This window comes from Nycticebus coucang, chromosome 20 (genome assembly GCF_027406575.1).
Source record: "Nycticebus coucang isolate mNycCou1 chromosome 20, mNycCou1.pri, whole genome shotgun sequence".
Lineage (NCBI taxonomy): Eukaryota > Metazoa > Chordata > Mammalia > Primates > Lorisidae > Nycticebus > Nycticebus coucang.
Genome location: NC_069799.1, coordinates 24,320,085 through 24,344,913, shown reverse-complemented (window position 1 = coordinate 24,344,913; position 24,829 = coordinate 24,320,085). Strand labels below are relative to the sequence as shown.

Below are 24,829 nucleotides of genomic sequence, written 5' to 3'. Positions count from 1 at the left end.
TGCCCTCAGATAATTCATAAAGGAATTTCTTGCTGGTAACCCAAAAGCAAAAACGTGTAACCAACTTTTGGTTTGCAGCTCAAATCTACCTCCTAAAACTAAAGTCTGTTTGATTGCATACTAATAATGTTTTGTACAAGTTTATCTTTGCGGGTGTAGGACAGAGACAAGATCAACCCAGGGACATTTACCAAAAAAAAAATTTTTTTTTTTTTTTTGAGACACAGTCTCATGATGTCACCCTCAGTAGAGTACTGTAGCAACACAGCTAACAGCAATCTCAAAATCTTGGGCTTAAGCGATTCTTTTGCATCAGCCTCTCAAGTAGCTGGGATTAGAGGTGCCCACTACAACGCCCAGCTATTTCTTTGTTGTAGTTGTCACTCTTGTTTAGCAGGCCTCGGCTGGGTTGGAACCCACCAGCTTCAGTGTACCTGGCCGGTGCTCTAACCACTGAGCCATGGGCACAGAGCCAGAAAATTGATTTTTCCTTCACTCTCTTTTTCTGTTCAAGTTTCAATTCAGGTTATCCTGTGTAAAATGTAAATTTCCTACACTTTACAAAAATGTAAATATTTTACTTCAGGATCCATTGCCCTAGTTCTTCTGTATGCCTTCTCATGGTTAAATACTGAAGTTCCCAACTGTTCATTCTGAAAAATAAAAGATACATCTGTTATTTGCATTTTTTTTTCCAGTAATGTCCATAAACATTGTCTTAATAATCTTCCACTGATTTATATCTGCCTCAGTAACTTCTTTTGGTGTGCCAGTGCTAGGAATGATAGCCAAGGGTGGGATATGCTCAGGCTTCTTTCTGTTCCATGCAGAGAGATGAGATTGCCTTTGCCTGGGACAGCAACGTGGCTGAACAGCCAGGTTGCTGCTACAAATTCAAGATCTGAGGGTTGGGACAAGCCAGAAGTCTCTTCACACTGGTGTGGGGTTTTGATGGGATATTCTGAAGGTGAAGGACCTATGAGTTTGATTCCAGTAGAAATATGAACACATCCCTGTCTAGTCTTCATGTCCATAAAAAAATGGGTGTCACAATAGGGAGAAGGAATCCAACCTCAGAACTGCTCCTCTCAAAGACCCTAGTGCCCTCTGACAACAAGAGGTGATTTGTAATCACTGCACAATTTGTGGTGTGACAGCCTGTGGGCAGGAGACCTCATACTCTTTATTAGCTGGGACTACAGGCACGTACCACCATGCCCCACTAATTTTTCTAATTTTTTGTAGAGATGTGTTCTTGCTATGTTGTTCATGTTGGTCTCAAACTCTTTTTCTTTTTTTTGAGATAGAGTTTCACTTGGTCACCCTCTGTAGACTGCTGTGGAATCTTAGCTCACAGCAAACTCAAACTCTTTGGTTCAAATGATCCTCTTGTCTCACCTTCCCAACTAGCTGGGATTATAAGTGCCCACCACAATATCTGACTAGTTTTTAGAGACAGGACCTTGCTCATGCTCAGGCTGATCTTGAGTTCGTGAGCTTAGGCAACACACCCACCTCGGTCTCCCTATTGCTGGGATTAGAGGTACGAGCCACCATGCCTGGAGAGGTCTCAAACTCTTGGACTCAAGTGATCCTCCCACCTCAGCCTCCAAGTTGTCTTTTATTTTCATGGTATCTTTCCAAAGCTAAGCTCAGGATTCCCATTTGAAATCACCCTAAAAAAATTATAAATTTCAGAACCTTATAACATTTACTCTGCAGAAACAAGATAAAACCATACTTTTTATGAAATGAAATATATGACTCCATATTTAATATTCACTTCTGTCTTGCCTTTAGGAATATTTTCATATTCTTCAAGGGCTATGGATGAATTACATTTCATAGTTAATGGAAAAATGAAGCTAAAATAAATGAGCAAAGCTTTTCAAGACACAAAATTCAGGGAATGGGACTGGTGACTGGAATATAGACATGCCCCTCTCAAGTGTCAAGTAAGGTCACCCTATACCTTGAATCCTTATCCTATACCTCCCACCCTTATTCTGATCACAGAATTGCTCAGTGGCCACCCTCACTGGAGAAACTGCACTCTTGCTTTCAATGCACATGAAGTGTGTATTGGGTTGCAGATTTTTAAAAGACTTTGCTGGGGTGGGGTATATTTATCCTTTGGTATTTGCTCCCTTGAAATATTTGAGAAATAAGTTGTGCATTTTCCCCTGAATACCAGCATCTGATGGGCTGACCGGGAATGTCTCTTTAAGAAATGAAAACTGAGGCTAGTACCAAAAAACTTAAAGTCTTTATGGATTAGCTTTTTACATGAAGAATATACCAGAAGACTTCTCTCAACCTCAAGGACACTCATTTGCTCCTCTGAGCAGCTCTACTCCTATTCTTCAGACTGTCTTCTGGGAGGAAATGTCCCATGGACTGATATTTATGGAACACTAAAGAAAATATGAATGCTATGGGGCATCTTGGGTCATCCTCAGAGAAGTATAAATTTCAGGACTGGGAAAAGACAGGAGTGTGAATGAGGATCTGTCATCCTGTACAGTTACCAATAGGGAATATCAATTCCAAGACATTCTGCTAAGCTGTGTGTTCCCAGGCAAGATAAAAGGAGTAAGGCACAAAGTTTTTACCATGGAGTATCACAGGACTATTGTCCGCATTTTTTCTTATGTGAAATGTAAAAAAGATTAAAAAATAATCACCCCCCAACTTATGTAAACAAATAATAAACACAAAAATACTGCAAGTGTTTGAAATGGGCAATAAGAAAAAAAAAGTGATAATGTAAATTGGATGGGAAGTTCTGTTTGAAAAAGTGAAAATGAAACTGAAAATTGAGTATTTTACTCCAAGACCTAGAAGAATTGGGCAGAAGAAACAAAAGTGGTAAATTTAGAGTCTGGTTCACAAACTTTGGAAAATGCTGGGGAAAACAAGTCCCCTTGTAGAGTGTTAAAATATATATGAGGCAATTTGGCCGAAAAGATTCTACTCCTCTGCATTTATACCCAAGGAACTCAAAATCCAGCACCAATTTATTTCTTATTATCTGCTAATGCAAGAGCCAAGGGAAAAACTTCCCATGAATTCTTCGAAGTTTCCCCAATTACCAACTCACAAATGAAAGAGTAATAAAAGGCATATGAATTTACTCATATACTACATTTGTGATGAAGTCATGGAGATATTTACCCCAAACTCCCACTGGGAAAAAGAAGTTTAAATTCTCATTTTCATAACAGAAGAAAGAGATGGGAATTTTTTTGAGAGGCAAAAAATGATTAGAGAGGATCAACTGATTGGGAAGAAGGAAACTAACTTGTTAATGCTTTTTTAGGAATCTGAATGCACCAGAGAGGCAGAAATCATGTTGAGGAAAAAACCTTCCAGGAGTGGTTGTATTTTCTATCTGCACTAAATAAGGAGGTTACGAGAAAGCAATAGAAGGCAACTGTTTTCATTTTGGTAAGAAACTTTGTTACATAAGGACATGTTAGAGAGTCTACCTCTACCCTGGTGGTGAGTGAAGCAAGGCTAGGTTTTAAGGACCTTGACATTCAGGATGATTTCTGAAAAGCTTTCCAATTTGGAAAAGCACTCAGCATGCCTAAGCTAAAGTTTTATAGGAACCATTTTCTGCACCCCAACATCAACTTAGAAGGAAAACAAATGGACTTTACCAATCACAAACTACTAATTATCTTCTGATTACAAAACCAGGAAAATTTCAACTGAAAAGTCCAAAAAACTTCAATGCATAACTGCAACCAGTTATTGAATTTGATTTGCATATGCACCTTGGAAAAACCCTTCCTTCAATTGTACAGCAGGTCTTTAAATAATAATCTCCACATAGAGGATCCTTATAAAAACTTCAGAATCTTTAAAAAATATTTTAAGTTAGGGAGGGAGCAAGTTGTCAAGCGAGTAACAGCTTCTTTGCAACTGTACACAATGAAATGGGGGAGAGAAGAATCCAGGCATCTCTGGCAGGTGGGATCTGACCAGAAACATCTTTTTGGGGACACAGGAAGACAGCGGGAGATGTCTGGACCCCACGAGGGGGACAAAAGCAGTGGACAACTGTCAAGTAGTTGCATGCGTTTGTTCAGTCAGAGGCTGCCTGCCACTGTACAGCAGCAGACAGACTGCAAACGGGAAAGACTTTACCTTTGGGCTGTTTAATTGTTTGGACTTCGACACTTGGTTGAATTACCTTGGGAGAACTTGGGTGAGAGTGTAGATGACTTTAAACATTCTCTAGGGCTCTGGACTAAGCCGCTGAGCCTGAAAAAAGGTAATATTGTTCAGCTGTGGGCCGCTGGCACAGACATTGTGGGTGAACTGCCTCTTCAGACTTCTCCCTCAAGGAGACAGAGCCTGTGCAGCCATTATGGGAGAACTGCCCCTGTAGGATATGCCCTCAGGGTCGAAGAGGGAGGATGGAGCTGGAAGACCTTGGGCAAGTAATCTAGTGACTGAGTACAACAAAGGCAGTGACTGAGACGATGGGGAAAAGTGGAGATTTCAGTACTTGGCAATAACAGTGCTGCCTTATACTGGCCCTCAGGGGCATTAAGTGAGACCAATTTTGGAACACTGGATAATCGGGCAGCCACTTCAGGAGAGATCCTAGCAACAAGTGCTTTCCTGGGAAGGCTTCTGCTTAGCAAAGGCTAATGGTTTAAAGTGACTTTGAAGTGGGCTGAGGAGAGATTTAGGCTCTCAACCCTGCCAGGTGTGAGAAATCAGCAGAGGCTCCCAGTCTCCATCTCATACAGCTGTATCATCGTTGTGATTAACATCTCATACCCCAGAAGACCACCACTACAGGACAATATTCAGCAACATATATATGTATATTGGTTTCTTTTTGTTTTTGTTTTTTATTTAATGTTTTTAATTTTTTTAGTTAACATTTTCCCTCTAGATTTTTCTTTTATTTCTTTTTCTTTCTTTCTTCATTTTTCTAGTTTAAATATAATTTTCTATTCTAGCCTTCTATAAGAATTAGAACTTAATTTTTGCTAGAGTATCTGCCCTATTATTTGAATTTTTCCCACAATTTTATCCCATAAAGTTTTTTGTTTGTCTGTTTGGGTTTCATTTATACTATTTTTTTCTTTCCTGTCTACTTAGTGGAGGTGGAGTACTGTGTCTCAACAGGCTGACAAAGAGCTACTGACCTCAAGGGAACCACCCAACCCAACAATCCCCCAGGTTGGGGGTTTTTAAGGTTGAGTCAAAGCACCCACTGGCCATCTTTATTAATCCTGTCTCCCTCTTTCTGTGATTCTACTTTTTTTTTTCATCAATATTCCCTTTTACTCACCCCCTCTCCTTTCTCTTTTTCATTTCTCTTTCTAAATCTTTTTTCCCTTCTTGCTCTTAAACCTGTTCATCCTTCTGCTCCTGTACCAAAAGGACTCATCAAAACCTTAGATCAGAGGCACAGTAACATAAAGAGCAAGAGGAAGTGAAAGAAAAATTAAGGCAAGGAAACAGGTAAAAGAAAACACTCATGCAGAAGAATCTGCTGAAAAATCCTGGCAACATGAAAAACCAGTCCAAGGAACCTCACCAAGGGACCGTGAGGTAGCTACTGCAGAAGATTCCACCTATAAAGAAATGTTAGAAATGACATAAAGGGAATTTAGAATACAGATGATAAAAATAATGAAGGAAATGATGGAAACAATGAAGGAAACTGCTCATAAAATGGAAAATGACCAATAGGAAATCCAAAAAACAAAATCAAATTAAGAGATGAATGATATGCAGAATATAGAGAGGATATAGCAGACCTGAAGGAATTGAAGCAGTCAATTAAGAAACTTAAAGATGCAATAAAAGTATTACCAACATATTAGATCATGCAGGATAAAAAAATTCAGAGGTAGAGGTATCTTGAGATAACTCAGATAGTTAATGAGGCAGAAAAGAGGAGACAGAAAGCAGAACATTCACTGTCAGAACATTCACTGACAGAATTATAGAACTTTGGGAAGAGTTCAAACATACGTGTTATTGGTATCCCAGAAGGGGAAGGAAGAATGACCCAGAGGAATGGAAGCCATACTAGAGAATATTAAGAATGAAAATTTTCCAAATATCACCAAAGATTCTGACACACTCTTTTCAGACACCAGGTTGCCTTAACTCTAATAGAGCTTCTCCAAGACACATTTGATGAACTTGTCCAAAGTCAAGACAAAAGAAAAGATATTGCAAGCTTCAAGTACTAAGTGCCAGTTGACTTAGAGGGGCAAATCCATCAGGGTGACCATAGACTTCTCTAATGAAACTTTTCAGGCCAGAAGACAATGGTCATCTACCTTTAATCTACTTAAACAGAAAAATTTCCAGCCTAGAATACTATATCCCACTAAGGTAAGCTTTAAAATTGATAGAGAAACCAAATCTTTTACTGTGATGTAAACATTGAGGAAATTCGCCACAACAAGACCAGCTCTATAGGAAATACTTCAACCTGTTCTACACACTGACCATCACAATGGACCACCAGCAAAGTAAACACCCAGAAATTAAAGGACAGAACCTAGCTTCCATAATGATGTAAAAAAAAAAAAATACTAAATGCACTTTCACAAAATAAGATGAATAGAACACTACCACACTTGTCAATTATCTCAATAAATGTTAATGGCTTGAATTCCCCACTGAAGAGGCATAGATTGGCTGACTGGATTAAAAAACACAAGCCATCCTTTGCTGTTTGTAGGAAACACAACTAACCTCAAAAGATAAATTAAAACTCAGAGTTAAGGGTTGGATGACAATTTTGCAGGCAAATGGAATCCAGAAGAAAAGAGGGATTGTTATTTTCAGCTACATATAGATTTAAAAAAACTAAAGACAAAAAAGACAATGATGGTCACTTCATATTGGTCAAGGGAAAAATATAACAAGAAGCCATTTCAATTCCAAATATTTATGTGCCCAACTTAAATGCTCCCAGATTCTTAAAACAGACCTTACTTAATCTGAGCAATATGATATCCATAACACCATAATAACAGGAGTCTTTAACACTCCTCTCCCAGAGCTGGGCAGGTCCTCTAAATAGAAATTAAACAAAGATATAAGGGTCTTAAATAAGACTCTAGAAAAACTGTGCCTGATAGATGTATACAGAACACTCGTTCCCAAAGATAAAGAATATAAATTCTTCTCATTGCCCCATTCAACATTCTTCAAAATTGATTGTATCCTAGGACACAAAACAAACCTTAACAGAATCAAAAGAATTGAAATATTACCTTGTATCTTCTCAGACCACAAGGCACTAAAGGTGGAACTCAACTCCAACAAAAACATCCAACCCCAAACAAAGGCACAGAAATTTAACATCCTTATGCTGAATGACAATTGAGTACAGGAAGAAATAAAAAAGGAAATCATTAACTGCCTTGAGCATAACAACAATGAAGACACAAGCTACCAAAACTTGTGGGATACAACAAAAGCAGTCCTGAGAGGAAAATTGATCACTTTAGTTGCCTACATTCAAAAACAGAGATCATATCAACAAACTCACAAGCCATCTTATGGAATTGGAAAAGAAGAACAATCCAAGCCTAAACCCAGCAGAAGAAAAGAAATATCCAAAATTAAATCAGAGATTAATGAAATGGAAAACAAAACAATCATGCAGAAAATTAATGAAACAAAAAATTTGTTTTATGAAAAAACAAGAGACTAATTAGAAACAGAAAAGTAAAATCTCTAGTAACCTCAATCAGAAATGATAAAGGGGAGGCTCCTCACCCATAGACAGTGGTTACATTGTTAGTCACATACAAGAAGGGTGGTGGGTTCAAACTCAGCCCGACCTAGCTAAACACCAATGACAACTACAACAACAACACCAACAACAACAAAATAGCCGGGTGTTGTGGCAGTGCCTGTAGTCTCTCACCTACTCAGGAGGCTGAAGCAAAAGAATGACTCAAGCTCAAGACTTTGAGTTTACTGTGATGCCTCAGCACTCTACCAAGGGTGATATAGGACACTCTATCTCCAAAAAGAAAAGAAAAAGGAAAAATGATAAAGGGGAAATAATAACTGATGCCACAGAGATACTCTTGCGTTATCTCCAAATACTACAAGAAATTCTATGCCCAGGAATTTGACAATGCGAAGGAAGGAAATGGATCAATATTTGGAATCACACCCTCTCCCTAGACTTACTCAGGAAGAAATAAATCTCCTGAACAGACCAATTTCAAGCACTGAGACCAAAGAAACAATAAAAACTCTCCCAACAAAAAAATGACCTGGTCCGGATGGCTTCGCACCAGAATTCTATCAAACCTTATTCCCATACTGCAGAAATTATTCCAAAAAATTGAGGAGGAAGGAATCTTATCCAACACGTTCTACAAAGCATACACCAGCCTGACACCAAAACCAGAAAAAGGCCCAACTAAAAAGGAGAACTTCAGACCAATTTCACTAATGAACATTGATGCAAAACTTATTACCAAAATCCTAGCGAACAAATTACAAGATATCATCAAAAAAAGTCATACATCATGATCAACTAGGTTTCATCCAAGTGATACAAGGCTACTTTAACATATGCAAGTCCATAAACGTTATTCAACGTATCAACAGAAACAAAAACAAAAACCACATGATTCTCTCAATAGATGCACAAAAAACATTTGATGAAATCTAGCTTTCTTTTCTAATTAGAGCACTGAAGAGTAGGCATAGTTAGCACATTTCTTAAACTGATCAAAGCTATCTATGACAAACCCACAGCTAATATTTTACTGAATGGAGTAAAACTGAAAGCTTTTCCACTTATAACTGGAAGCAGACAAAGTGGTCCTCTGTCACCATTACTATTTAACATAGTACTGGAAGTTCTAGCCAATACAAAGGACATCCAAATGGAAGCAGAGGAAGTCAAACTCTCCCTCCTTTCTGACGATATGATCTTATACTTAGAAAACTCCAAACTTGTCAACTAAAAGACTCCTGGAAGTCATCAAAAAAATGCAGTACACGTTAAATCTACTAAGTGCAGAAAATAAATGCCTTAATACAATAACTAAGAAAATGCAGTGAAGGCTGTGTTAACCAGTTTGATGAAGTATTTCAAATTGTATCTAAAACCAGCACATTGTACCCCATAATTCCTTTAAAGTACACAGCTATGATTTAATTGAAAAAAATACAGTAATGTCTCAGGATATACAATCAATGTCCACAAGTCAGCGGCCTTTGTATACACAAAAAACAGCCAAGATGAGAGGCTAATTAAGGATACAACTCCCTTCAACATAGCTTGAAGAAAAATGAAATACCTAGGAATAAGCCTAACTAAATAAGTGAAGGACCTCTGTAAAGAAAATTGTGAGACCCTAAGAAAGGAAATAGCAGAGGATATTAACAAATGGAAGAACATACCATGCTCATGGCTGGGAAGAATCAACATTTCTTAAAATGTCTATACTTCCCAAAGCAATCTACTGATTCAATGCCATCCCTATTAAAATACCGACCAGCATACTTTCAAAACTTGGAAAAGATGATTCTGTGTTTTGTATGGAACCAGAAAAATACCTGCATAGCTAAGGCAGTTCTTAGTGATAAAAACAAAACCGGGGGCATCAGCATGCCAGATTTTAGGCTGTGCTACAATGCCATAGTGGTCAAGATAGTATGGTACTGGCACAAAATTAGAGACATAGACATTAGGAATTGAATTTAAAAAAACAGGAAATGAAACTGACATCTTACAACCACCTACTCTTCAATATACCAAACAAGAACATGCACGGGGGAAAGAATCCCTATTCGATAAATGGTGTTGGCAGAACTGGATATCCACATGTAAAAGACTGAATGTGGACCCACACCTTTCTCCACTTATGAACTGATTCAAGATGGATAAAGGACTTAAATTTCAGGCACAAAACAATAAAAATCCACAAAGAAAGCAGAGGAAAAACACTGGAAGATATCTGCCTCAAGAAAAACTTTATGAAGAATGCCATGGCAATTGCAACAACAACAAAAATAAACAAATGAGACTTAATTAAACTGAAAAGCTTCTGAACAGCTGAGGACAATAACCAAAGCAAAAAGACAATCTACACAATGGGAAAGGATATTTGCTTATTTTTAATCAGACAAAAGCTTGATAACTAGAATCTATAAAGAACTCAAATTAATCCACGTGAAAAAAGCCAAGAATTCCATCTATCAATTGGGAAGAGACATGAATAGAATCTTCTCTAAAGAAGACAGACGAATGGCTAGCAAACATATGAAAAAATGCTCATTATCCCTAATTAATAGAAAAATGCAAATCAAAACTACCCTGAGATATCATGTAACCCCAGTAAAAATAGCCCACATCACAAAATCTCAAAACTGCAGATACTGGTGTAGATGTGAAAAGAAAGGAATACTTTTACACTGTTGGTGTGACTGCAAACTAATACAATCCCCTTTTGTCATAAGGACACTTGCACTAGACTGTTTGTCACAGCTCAATTTGCAATCACCAAAATGTAGAAACAGCCTAAAAGCCCCCCAACCCAGGAATGGATTAACAAGCTGTGGTATATGTATACCATGGAATACTACTCATCCATTTAAAAAAATGGAGACTTCACAGTCTTTGTATTAACCTGGATGGAAGTGGAACACATTATTCTTAGTAAAACATCACAAAAATGGAGAAGCATGAATTCTATGTATTCAATTTTGATATGAGGACAATTAATGATAACTAGTGACGTGGTGGTGGTGAGGGAAGGAGATAGAGAGAAGGAAGAGTGGATGGGGAAAGAAAGAGTATAGAGAGGGCAGGAGGGAGGTGGGTGGGGTCTTGTGTGATACAGCTTTTGGGGGCAAGGCACAATTCTAAGAGGGACGATACCTAACAAATGCAATCCGTGTAACCAAGTTTCTTGTACCCTCAATGAATCCCCAAGAATTAAAAAAAAAAAAAAATTTTACTTAAAGTTGGAGAACTCTTGATTCCACTCCCCAGAGCTACTGAAATAAAATTTGTGCTAGAAAGCAGATTTAAAGGTATGGGTAAGATTCTATGCCACTGAATTACTGAAATTACCATTAATCTAATGAAGGATATAAATTGGCTCAAAAAATGGTAAGATTAATGCCAAAATAAAATATCTCCAAAATTTCCTTGACTATACCAAGACATCCTTAAGTTTTCCTTAGAAACAAGAACTTGACATTCATGCAGTCAAAGAAGAAACTGAATAAAAAACATTCTACAAAGAAAGAATATGAAATGCTTAGTGTAGACCCAGCAGTGTGTATTTAAGTTATCCTCACCGAGGAAGACCAGGTTTCTATAGTTGTCTAACATGACATCCCAACACAAATGCTGCTGAGCAGGGTCCAGGCAGGCCCACTCATTCATAGAGAATTCTATAGACACATCCGTGTATGTCAACACTCCCTGAAAAACAAACATATTTGCCAAGAAATAAGGGGTGATTGAATTTCACTTTTAGTTAAATGAGTGAAGAGAACAGTTGCTGATGTATATGAGTGACTGGAATTATCTAATCAGTACAGAAGAGACAAATTCCCTCATGTGTTCTCTAACACTGAAGGGAACGGCATAATGTCCACACAACCAGTGTAGACACTATAGTTTTTTAGTTTGCATGGTAAAAATGAAAGGCCACCAATACAGGCATGTATATTTTTGTGACTTATCTATATCATTCCATGTAAGCTGTGTGTATTTTTTTATATGACAATGTCATGGTGAGGTAAATAGTACCTCTAAAATTTTAACATGTATAAGAAAGAACAGGAGACAGGCCGGGCACAGTGGTGGTTCACATCTATAATCCTATCACTTTGGGAGGCCAAGGGAGTTAATTGCTTGAGCTCACATGTTCAAAACAGTGTAATAGTGAGACTCCCATCTATACTAAAAATTAAAAAAAATGAGTCAAGAGGATCACTTGAGCCCTAGTAGAAGGTCGCTGTGAGCTATAACGCCATAGCACTCTACCCAGGACGACAGTTTGAGACTCTGTCTCATAAAAACAAACAACTAAAAAAAAAAAACTAAGACCAGAAGATTTTGATAAAATGTAGATTTTCATTCAGAAGATATTGGATGAAGATTCTATTTCTAAATTTCCAACAAGCTGAAGAGGAATGATAATGCTTCTGTCCCATTAAAATATTTTGTCAAACATGCAGTGAACTGTACATACTGGATTTACCCCCAACTGATTTCTGAACCAATAAACAAAGATGACAAACTTTGCTTTCCAAAGCAAGGTATAGAAAAGAGAATCTAAGAAGAAAGGGATGCTTCCTCAATAAATGTTTTGGTTTGTGCACATTAGTGATATCTCCCCAAGTACTTATTAAGAGTACACAAGATGTACTGGGCAGCACCTATGGCTCAATGCGTAGGGCACTGGCCGCATATACCAAGGGTGGTGGATTCAAATCAGACCCTGAAAAATTTGCAACAAAAAAATAGCTGGGCATTGTGGAGGGCACCTGTAGTCCCAGCTACTCAGAAGGCTGCGGCAATAGAATTGCCTAAGCCCAGGAGTGGAGTTTGCTGTGAGCTGTAATGCCACCACACTCTACCCAAAGCAATAAAGTGAGACTGTCTCTAAAAGAAGTTAAATAAATAAAGAAAGAATATATACAGAACCCTACAAGGGAATATGTGTCAAAGAAAACCAGAACTCAGTGAATAAAATTAACCTCACTGTAAACAGGACAAATTAGTATCAGGTGGTGATTCACAAATACAAACACAATATCACTGCTGTGACAGTACTGGACAGAAAAAGTAAATCATAATCTGATAAAAACTCATTGGAAAAACCCAGTTTGGACAAAGTTTAAGGTATAGACATTGGGCATGTTTTCTAATCACAAATCTTGTCGTTAAATATGTCCTTCTTTGCATTCTAGAAAGCAAATCTTTGGTAATTATTCTGTTTTTCAGAACTTTGAGTTACTTTAGGCAGTTCATGCCACCTTCTGTAAAAGTACATGTATATCAACTTCTTTTACATAGACCCCATAGAGCTTCCAGATGGAAGCTAAACAGTACATATTCCCCATTTCTGCTAATATACAATGATCCAACCTCATCCACAGTGGAAATCTTGGACATCCACATTTTTCCACTTTCAACAGAAAGAAAGAGAACATTTTCACTATTGCAGGACATGAGTTTAATGTGAGAATTTTCTAGGGCATATGGCAAGCCTGGAGAAAAGGGAAAGAAGACTGTCATATGTAGAGGAGAAGAATTTTTGGAGACTTTTCACTATTATAAGGGGAAAAACGTATTTGAAACAAACTCATTAGGCAGGAACATCACAAGTAGAGATTTAGAGGTTTGAAAATTCTAACATGATAGTGCAGGAGAAAAAGTGGTCACAGCCCTGGACCTTGGACTCATTTACCAGGAAAGCAATCATTTCTTTCTCCTTCTCCTCCCTCCCTTGATTTCATTCTCAGGTGAGATTATCTGGACACATTATTCCTGCATCTTGATAATATGCATTTAAAAACATCAGCCCAAACTCTTCAACTGCTACCACCACATCCACAGGCATAGGGACCTCCAAGTACAGTGAAAATTTCACCCTTACCTATTCTTTCTCATGGGAGAGAGTCAGGAAGGAGGTTCTATGTAAAGACCAAAATGTGAGTGTCTAATTTCTTGGCTTCCAGTTCCCTCCCCTACCAGAAATTTCTGCTATGGAAATGGGAAATGGAGCCTGTGCCCTCTTTCTGGAAAAAAATAAATAAACTCAACCGTCTTAAATGTATATGGAAACCCTCATGCTAGACATTGGCCTTCCCTTAGCATCACAGGGGGCACTTAATTAAAACCACGTGGATGAAACAACCCACACTAATTGAATCTGTGGGCAGGCAGAATCGCAGATGATGGTACCTCTTCAAACTAGCCATAGAATCCTAACTACAAGCCTGGGCTGAGAAACACTTAGCTAAACATCACCTCTCTGAGTTTAATATGCATACAAGGCATTTCACAGTATGCCCACTGGAAGCATCTGATTCTGCAACAGCAGCAGTTACTCTATCTTCAAGCAAATAATCAGTTTTCTTATAATGCCTATGATCTTCCTTAAGAATTTCAGAAAGAAGGCCAGCCCAATGGTTCAAGCCTGTAGGCCCAGCACTCTTGGAGGCCCAAGGCAGGTGGCTTTTCTGAGCTCAGGAGTTCCAGATTAGCCTGAGCTAGTGCAAGACCCTGTCTGTAAAAATAGCAGGGTGTTGTGGTGGGCACCTGTAGTCCCAGCTACTCGGGAGGCTGAGGCAAGAGGATGGGTTGAGCGCAGGATTTTTAGGTTGCTGTTAGCTGTGATGCCATGGCACGCCAATGAGAGTGACAAAGTGAGATTATGTCTCATTAAAAAAAAAAACAAAAAAAAAAAAACAAGAATTTAAGGAAGTGTTTTGAGCCATTAACTATAGAACCAAGAGAACAGAACTTCCTGTGAAGGAAAATAGTGAGCAGTTAACCCCCATTTCTGTTTTAGTCTAGCTGGTGTCAGCCAGACAACCAGAAGGCAAGAAACCAATTCAATGAGACATGGAGACATACACACAGAAAGCTTCCACAGTTTCCCAAGCTCTTTATCCCTTTCACCGCCATATGGTCAACCTAAAAACATGAGGTGGTCTTTGCAACATTAGGCAGTCATCTCCTCATGATGTTCTTGAATTAATTGCTTGTTCTTCAATCAACTCTTGCATTGTGACTTATACTTTTCAGGAGGGAATGGTCAATCTTGGGTTTGTTTAAAATTTTACAGGTTTTGAGCGAGTCTTTGAAGTGGCTTATTTAACAATTGCCCCTATTGCTGCTGTTGTTACTCCTTCTAGGCCAGCGATTGTCAACCTGTGGGTCGCATCCCCTTTTAACTGTATTAAAGGGCCACAGCTTTAATAAGAAGAAGGTTAATAAGAGGTTTAATAAGAAGGTTGAGAGCCACCGTTCTAGACTATAGCAGCACTCAGCTAGAGAAAGCAAACCCAGCACAGAGTCCTCTCAGCTCAACACTTTATAAATAACAAAAATACCTTTGGTTCAAGGAAGACCAACAATCACAATCTTGAAACATGACATAGTTTGCTGGCACTTTAAAGTTTCCAGATTCGGAAGAAGGCAGCAGTGTCTGAGGAAATACCTGGACTCACAATTTGGACCTGCAGATTTGGGTCTTGCACATGTGGGGATGTAATTAGTGCCCTGTGTACATTCATGAGAATTAGAGGAACAGAAAAATGGGAATGGGGACATTCTCAGGTGTACTCAATGCACATCTGGGATCCAGGTTGAGCTTCTGGGCTCCTAGTCTCTGGATCAGTTTTAGGTCTAAAGAGATCAAGATAATTGAAAGACAGAGACAGAATAGGTGATTGCTGCCCTATAAAGATAGTTTGTAAAAATCTACAGGTTGTCCCAAAGTCAACATACATACAAAAAATAGAAAATTGTAGCTAAAATATATCTTTGCGAAATACTCATTACAAAATTTTGCAAGGAAGTAGCAACACACAGAAAATAGTTTTTAAATGTTTCATAAAATTTTGTTGTAAATAAAACTATATATAGCTGCAATTTCCCTCTTTGCCTATGCATGATGACAGTAGGGGCAATTTTTGGGACACTGTGTACTGTAACTACTCAAGAAGGGAGATTGAAAACTGGTAGAGAGACGATTGTAGCTTCATTACTTGGTACAGAATGCACATTGCTGTACAACTGGGTGTTGTGACTGTGAAGTGGAGCTAGAAAGTGCCCTCTGGAGTTACACTTGGTGGAAATCACCTATGTTCATATCAGTTCTGGTAATTCTGGATGGTGTGTAAAAATACTTTATAACTAGAGGGCGGAGACAAGATGGCTGACTGAAGCCAGCTTTCCAAATAGGCTCTCATCCAGAAGGAAAGTTAAATGACAAAAATTTAGCAAGTAACCTGACGGATCAGAGCTGCACCAAGAGAGAAGGTTGTAGAACACAAATCAACCCTGCTGAGATGAGCTGCGACCCCAAGGATACAAAAAAAGGTACAAAATCCACCACCAAGTAGACGGAAGTCCCTTTCCTCATAAAAACAGCTTGGAGTACCACATAAACAAACGAGCAAAGTTTAAAAGTCTTCCCATCATACTCCATGGGAGAGACCCTCTAAAAACTGGACCAACTTCTTCTACTATTGTGCAATGGTGCTCTCCTGCCAGGCATAAAACTGTGTAAAATGGTATATATTCTCTACTTATAATTCTGAGCTACCAGCACTCCCCTACACTCTCACTCTGAGGTCTGGAGTCCTGTCCCCCAGGAGTCAAAATTCGTGGGTGATTTCTCAAAGGGTGTGGACAGGGACTGGACTGCAGCTGGTCAGTGCTGATTCTGCAGCATGGGAGTGAGGAGAGGACGGTCCACTGAGAAGGAACCATGCTGGAGCAGAGGTGCCCCCAAGGCTCAGAGCAGCAGTGGTTTTCGGCAACAATAGGGCTGAACCTGGATGTTCTGGAGTCACACTCTCTGTGTCTCTGGGCAACCAGAGGAGATGGGGCATCTTCTCAGGTGGCAATCACAGGCAGAGTGGATCTGGGACAGAAACACACACCCCTTGAGAAAGTGTTTGCCTTAGGCGGTACTGGCCTGGGTGGATCACGGGGACTAGAAAACATACGTACAGTGCAGATAGACTCCCAGGGCGGGGCTGACATAGATGACTGCTTTACTGAGCCTAAGATGCACCCAACCCTCAGGAAATCATCAGGCTACACAAAGGAAAGCAGGAGGCTAGAACTGACAACTAACCATGCTGCGATTACAAACTACCAGGCAGCAGCAAAGACAGGGCCTGAGGCACAGGTTCTGTGAACTCAAAACAGCTTTTCTTCTGCAGGGGAATTTAGCAGGGACAGAAACAAATCCCGCAACGATGTTCTGTTCTGTGAGTAACATCAATCATGGGATGGCTGGAACTCATTGAACATCCCCAGCGTCCGTCAAGCCCCACTTCTCTCTGCCAGATAGTAGCAGAGTAGCAGCCTGGTCGAGGAGACAGATTTCCTTGTGATTCAGGCAGGTGCAAACCCCTGGAGTATCTGCTCATTGGACGCAACTGGCTCACAGTCCTGTGGGGTTATCAGTGACTGGGTGTGACAGAGATGCAAGGTGGGGAAATAGGCATCAACCTCCCCGGACTAATCTACTTGCTGGGTGGGTCCTCCTGACCCTATGGAGCACTGGAGCAAGTCATATATGAGTTGACAGCAGATCGTTGCAATCTAGTTGCCAGAGACCTTTTAAACTCTTCCAACTGAGACAGGTGCTGACTGAGACAATTGATTTGGACATTTTGAAATCAGCCAACATCCCAAAGACTGTCCAAGGGGTACCCTAGGTGTGGTTGTCGAAAGGTTTGATTTTCCTTTTCCAATTGTTGCCTGTCGGGGGCGGGGTGACTTAATTACTAGTATTTCTCAACAGCTGAGACTTCAACCCAGAGTAACAGTTTCACTAGGGTTGGACAGAAACCAGTTAAAAACTAGACAGGGCCACTTAGCTCCACCACACCAAACAGGTCCCAAGTTTCTAAGGCAACAGCACTCTACAGGTCCTCAGCAAAGCTCCAGGGAAAAAGGCAAACGGTGTAAAATAATCATGGGGTAGAAACAGCGGAAAAAATATGGTAACATGAATAACCAGAGTAGATCAACAACCCCAAGCAAAGATATGCCAGATGTAACTGAAGAACCCATTCATAAACAGCTGGCCAAGATGTCAGAAATCAAATTCAGAGTTTGGATTGCAAACAAGATTAAAAGAATGAAGGAAAATTTGCTACTAGAAATTCGAGGAGCAATTCAAAAGTCAGAATTAGAAATTCGAGGAGTAATTCAAAAGTTGTCTCAAGAATTCAACGAATATAAAGACAAAATCACCAAAGATTTTGACTCATTGAAGCAAGAATTTGCAGTCTTCAAGATATGAAAAATACAGTAGAATCCCTCAGTAATAGACTGCAGCAAGCAGAAGAAAGGATTTCTGACATTGAAGACAAAGTTTTTGAGCACTCCCAAACTCTCAAAGAGGAAGAGAAATGGAGCGCAAAAATGGATCATTCTCTCAGAGAGCTCTAGAATAATTCGTATTAGGTTAATATCCGCCTCATTGGAATCCCTGAAAGCGATGAAGTGGCTTCACAAGACATACAGGCCCTTCTCCATGAAATTATGAAAGAGAATTTTCCAGACATGCCAAGAGATTCTGAAATTCAGACAGCAGACAGTTTCAGTACCCAGTATGACTCAACCTGAACAAGACATCCCCCAGACACATCATATTAACTTCACTAAAATTAATATGAAGGAGAAAATTGTGAAAATAGCCAGGCATAAGAAAACCATTACCTACAAAGGGAAGAATATTAGAATGACTGCAGATCTCTCTGCTAAAATTTTTCAAGCCAGAAGACGGTGGTCCTCAACTTTTAATCTCCTAAAACAAAATAACATTCAACTGTGGATGAACTGAGCTTCATCAATCCAGGTAAACTGAGTTTCATTTATGATGGAGAAATTAAATACTTTAATGACATTCACATATTTAAGAAATTTGTCATAACAAAATCAGCTCTTCAGGATATTCTCAGACCTATCCACCATAATGACCAGCCCAATCCTCTACCACAAAAGTAAACTCACTCAGAAACTTTTGATCAAACTCCAACGTCCACAGTAGCAAAAGGATTAAAAAGGACTTTCAAAAACTTGATACCCAAAATTTTACCAGACTTATCTATATACTCCATTAATCTGAACAGCATAAACTATCCTCTAAAGAGGCACAGGTTGGCTGACTGGATACAAAAACTCAGGCCAGATATTTGCTGCATAGAAGAATCACATCTAAACCTTTAAAGATAAATATAGACTCAGGGTGAAAGGATGGTTGTCTGTATTTCAGGCAAATGGTAATCAGAAAATAGCAGGTGTTGCAATTTTATTTCCAGATACAATAGGATTTAAAGCAACAAAAGTAAGGAGGGAGAGGAATGGTCACTTCATATTTGTTAAGGGTAATACTCAATATGATGAGATTTCAATTATTAACATTTACGCACTCAACCAAAATGTGCCTCAATTTCTAAGAAAAACTCTAACAGACATGAGCAACTGGACTTCATCCAACTCCATAATAGTTGGAGATTTAAACACTCTTTGGCAGTGTTGGATAGATCCTCCAATAAGAAGCTGAGCAAAGAAATTTTCGATTTAAACCTAACCATCCAACATTTGGATTTAACACACATCCACAGAACATTTCATCCCAATAAAACTGAATACAAATACTTCTCATTAACCCACAGAACATACTCCAAAATCATTCACATCTTAGGTCACAAGTGTAACCTCAGTAAATTTAAAGGAATAGAAATTGTTTCTTGCATCTTCTCAAGCCACCGAGGAATAAAAGTTGAACTCAGTAACAACAGGAATCTGCATACTCACACAAAAACATGCAAGTTAAATAACCTTATGCTGAATGATAGCTGAGTCATAAATGAGATTAAGAAGGAAACTGCCAAATTTTTGGAACAAAATGATAATGAAGACATGAATTATCAAAACCTTTGGGATACCGCAAAAGCAGTCATAATTTATACCACTGCAAGCCCTCCCTAAGAGAATGGAAAGAGAGGAAGTTAATAACTTAATAGAACATCTCAGGCAACTGGAAAAGAAAGAACATTCCAACCCCAAACCAAGTAGAATAAAAGAAATAATTAAAATTAGAGCAGAATTAAATGAAATTGAAAACAAAAGAATTATACAACAGATCAACAAATCAAAAAGTTGGTTTTTTGAAAAGGTCAATAAAATAGATAAACCTTTGGCTAACCTAACTAGGAAAAAAGGAGTAAAATCTCTAATTTCTTCAATCAGAAATGACAAAGATGAAATAACAACACTCTTCAGAAATTCAAAAAATCCTTAATAAATATTACAAGAAAATTTTATTATCAGAAATATGAAAATCTGAAGGAAATTGACCAATACTTGGAAGCACATCACCTTCCAAGACTTAGCCAGGATCAAGTGGAAAGGTTGAACAGGCCTATATCAAGTTCTGAAATAGCATCAAACATACAAAATCTCCCTAAAAAGAAAAGCCCGGGACCATATGGCTTTACGTCAGAATTCTAACAAACCTTTAAAGAGGAACTAGTACCTATATTACTCAACCTATTTCAAAATATAGAAATAGAAAGAAGACTACCCAACACGTTCTATGAAGCAAACATCACCCTGATCCCCAAACCAGGAAAACACCCAACAAGAAAAGAAAATAACAGACCAATATCACTAATGAATATAGATGCAAAAATATTCAACAAGATCCTAACAAACAAAATCCAGATATATATCAAACGATTTATACATCACGACCAAGTCAGTTTTATCCCAGGGTCTCAAGGCTGGTTCAATATACGTAAATCTATAAATATAATTCAGCACATAAACAAATTAAAAAACAAAGACCATTTGATTCTCTCAATTGATGCAGAAAAACCTTTTGATAATATCCAGCATCCCTTCATGATCAGAACACTTAACAAAATTGGTATAGAATGGACATTTCTTAAACTGATAGAGACCATCTACAGCAAACCTACAGCCAATAACGTATTGAATGGAGTTAAATTGAAATCATTTCCACTGAGATCAGGAACCAGGCAAGGTTGCCCATTTTCTCCACTGCTCTTTTTTTTGGGGGGGGGGCCAGGGCAGGGTTTGAACACGCCACCTCCGGCATATGGGACTGGCGCCCTACTACTTGAACCACAGGCGCCGCCCCGTCTCCACTGCTCTTTAACATTATAATGGAAGTTTTAGCCATCACAATTAGGGAACAAAAGGCAATCAAGGGTATTCATTTAGGGTCAGAAGAGATCAAACTTTCGCTCTTCACAGATGATATGATTGTATATCTGGAAAACACCAGAGATTCTTCTACAAAACTCTTAGAAGTGATCAAGGAATACAGCAGCATCTCAGGTTACAAAATCAACAGTTATAAATCGGTAGCCTTTATAGATACCAACAATAGTCAAGCTGAAAAAAACAGTTAAGAACTCTATTCCATTCACAGTAGTGCCAAAGAAGATGAAATATTTGGGAGTTTATATAACAAATGAAAGAACTCTACATAGAGAACTATGAAACTCTAAGAAAAGAAATAGCTGAAAATGTTAACAAATAGAAATACATACCATGCTCATGGCTGGGAAGAATGAACATTATTAAAATGTCCATACTACCCAAAGCAATATACAATTTTAACGCAATCCCTATTAAACCTCCACTCTCATACTTTAAAGACCTTGAAAAACTAATACTTCTTTTAACATGGAATCAGAAAAAAAACTCGAATAACCAAGACATTACTCAGAAATAAAAACAAAGCAGGGGGAATCACACTACCAGACATCAGACAATACTATAATCAATAGTGATCAAAACAGCATGGTACTGGCACAAAAACAGAGAGGTAGATGTATGGAATAGAACAGAGATCCAAGAGATGAAGCCATCTACCTACTAATATTTGATCTTTGACAAGCCAATTAAAAACATTCAGTGGGGAAAAATTCCCTATTCAACAAATGTTGCTGGGTGAACTGGCTGGCAACCTGTAGAAGACTGAAACTGGACCAACACCTTTCACCATTAACTAAGATAAACTCTCACTGGATTAAAGATTGAAACGTAAGACACGAAACTATGAAAATCCTGGAAGAAGAGTGCAGGGAAAACTCTTGGAGAAAGCAGTCTGGGCGAATATTTTATGCGGAGGACTCCACAGGCAATTGAAGCATCTCCAAAAATACACCACTGGGACCTGATCAAACTAAAAAGCTTCTGCACAGCCTAGAACACAATAAGTAAAGCCAGCAGACAGCCCTCAGAATGGGAGAAGACATTTGCAGGTTATGTCTCCGACAAAGGTTTATGAGCCAGAATCCACAGAGAACTCAATCTTATAAGCGAGAAAAGAACAAGTGATCCCATCTTAGGTTGGGCAAGGGACTTGAAGAGAAACTTCCCTAAAGAAAACAGGCACACGGCCTACAGACATATGAAAAAAAACTCATAATCCTTAATCATCAGAGAAATGCAAATCAAAACTACTTGGAGATATCATCTAACTCCAGTAAGATTATCCCATATCACAAAATCTCAAGACCAGAGATGTTGGTGTGGATGTGGAGAAAAGGGAACTTCTAAACTACTGGTTGGAATGCAAATTAATATATTCCTTTTGGAAAAATGTTTGGAGAAGACTTAGAAATCTAAAAATAGATCTGCCATTCAATCTATTATTCCTCTACTAGGTATATTCTCAGAAGACCAAAAATCGCATAAGAACAAAGATATTTGTATCAGAATGTTTATTGCAGCCAATTCATAATTGCTAAGTCATGGAAAAAGCCCAAGTGCCCATCGATCCACGAATGGATTAATAAATTGTGGTATATGTACAACATGGAATACTATACAGCCTTAAAGAAAAATGGAGACTTTACCTCGTTCATGTTTACATGGATGGAGCTGGAACATATTCTTCTTAGTAAAGTATCTCAAGAATGGAAGGAAAATTACCCAATGTACTCAGCCCTACTATGAAACTAGCTCATTATGAGCTAGGGCTCAATACAAAAATTCCCACGCTGGGGAGACTCTGTCTCAAAAAAACGTTCTACTTGACATGTTGTATTATAATTTTATAAGAGACATGTTGCATAAGACAAAAAAAAAACAGAAAGTAGTTCTATTTTCAGAAATGCATCCAAACCTCAAAGTAGTTTGAAAATGCAAAAATAATCTACATAATTATTTCCTCCTAAAGATTTAACTTTATTTAAATACATTTTTGTAAATTTTTCTGGAGTGGCTGTGGACAACATAGAGGCTCTCATTTATACATGTCCACATACGTGTGTAATCTGTAATGGTCACACAGGTACAGACTTCATTTCATTTTATATTATAACTAATAAAGATGGAGATTGGGACATAGTTCTAAATTTTCATTCATATTAATATTTTCCTTTTATTACAGCAACACACCTATTCCTGGCATCACAGGGATTTAAGTGGTGATTCAATGTTCAATGATCATTCTTTCATTCCAATATTTATGGAACACTTATGAAGTGACAGTGCTGTACTAAGTGATGAAGACACAGTAGTAACAAAAAATTTGGATCCCACCCTCATAGAATTTACAATCTGGTAGAATAGCTGAACAAGTACAGGGTGGTACAGGGCTATCTATCAAAGAGTGTAACCATAGAGAAAAATGTATTCCCAGATCTAAGAAAGGACTCTTTCAGGAACTGTTGCTTCAAACTAAAACCTGACTAGAAAGACATTTTATAAGAAAAGGAAGAAGATGCAAGAGAAACAGGAATGAGTGAGACATAACTAAGATCTATAATAAGATATGTTTACTGAGTGGCAGTTCCATGAAACAGAATTTATTTTTAAGGTCATCAGCTGCTTTTACGTTCCAGAAATTGTTTAGATTTCATGATCTACATAGAGGGAACCCAGCAGGCTGTGGCAGGAGCTGCTTCCCAGGATCAAGGACTCACCACTGCCCACTGCCAGATGGAGCCTTCTTAAAAGTGGTCCCCCTGGTGACCTTCACAGCCTGACCCCCACACAGGTCAGAAGCATCCAACTCTTAAGGGAGACAAGCAGGAGGGCAGGGGCAAGCAGGGACATAGAGAGAAGGGACCAGAATCAGGACAAAAAAGTAGCTGAGTGCAACATTCCCACCGACCCTTGGGATCTGCTGCCCTGGGTTCCCCCAGCTCCATCTCCCTGGCTGGTTTCTTACTAATTTTTGCCAGGTCTCCTAAGAGGTCTCCGTCTTCTCACCACCAGTCCTTACTTGTAACTATGCCCCATACACACCAAGATGTCCTTCATCTGCACGTGCACATCTCTCAGCTCCTCCAAAACCAGAAGCCCCAGCTCTCTGATCAGGCTTCCAAACAAAGTATAAATCTGTAGAGTTTGTGGGAACTATTAGTTTGCTGTTATCTAGAGTAAATAAAATTTGATGAATAAAATTACAAAAAAGTGATTTTAAGCAAAATCACAAAAAAAGATCACAAAACGATCAATTAAAACACCTGTGCCATATTCTACCTGCAGTACTAACTTGTTGACAATCATATAAAATCACCAAACAATTTTCAAATATTTTTGTAATGAAAATTAGCAAATTCTTATTATGGTTTCCATGGAAATGGTCCTTCAGACTAAAAAATTCTACTATCCTAAGATGGCAGTGTTTGATAATAGCAAAGTTTTCCGAGTAGATATGTTATTCATAAGTAACAGTATCCCACATGCATAGTTGGTCTTTACAGAGTTGTTGCAAATTCAGTCCCTGACACAATGACAAATAATTCCTATAACTTCCCATAAAATGTGTATTTCAAGACCTTTACAGAATTTAACTCAGTTTTTTTAATATTACATAATTTAGAATTCTTTCTATAAACTTAGGATAATTTAAATTTCAGCTTAAGTTAAGTATTTTTGTTAGACCTAGGCTATAATGGAAAAATACCAGTTAACTCCTGGAAAGTTTTAGGACTGCAAACTTTCAAAAAAGTAATGAAGTCTAGTTCACCCCCACGATAAATGAGAAAGTAATAATTGATTTCTTGCTTGTAGTTCATTCCCAGTTTCTTCCTTGGCTAACTCCCT

General features: G+C 38.4%; 2 long non-coding RNA genes across 2 annotated transcripts in view; both read right to left on the bottom strand.

Moving 5' to 3' along the window:
* Positions 1-24,829, bottom strand: part of LOC128573124 (uncharacterized) — a 58,807-nt gene that overhangs the window by 12,052 nt on the left and 21,926 nt on the right. The window lies entirely within an intron of this gene.
* LOC128573120 (uncharacterized) lies at positions 591-24,144 on the bottom strand. The gene is made up of 3 exons (XR_008376316.1): positions 24,003-24,144; positions 23,701-23,791; positions 591-653 (listed from the first exon to the last, which is right to left on the bottom strand). It is a non-coding gene; the product is annotated as an uncharacterized LOC128573120 (long non-coding RNA).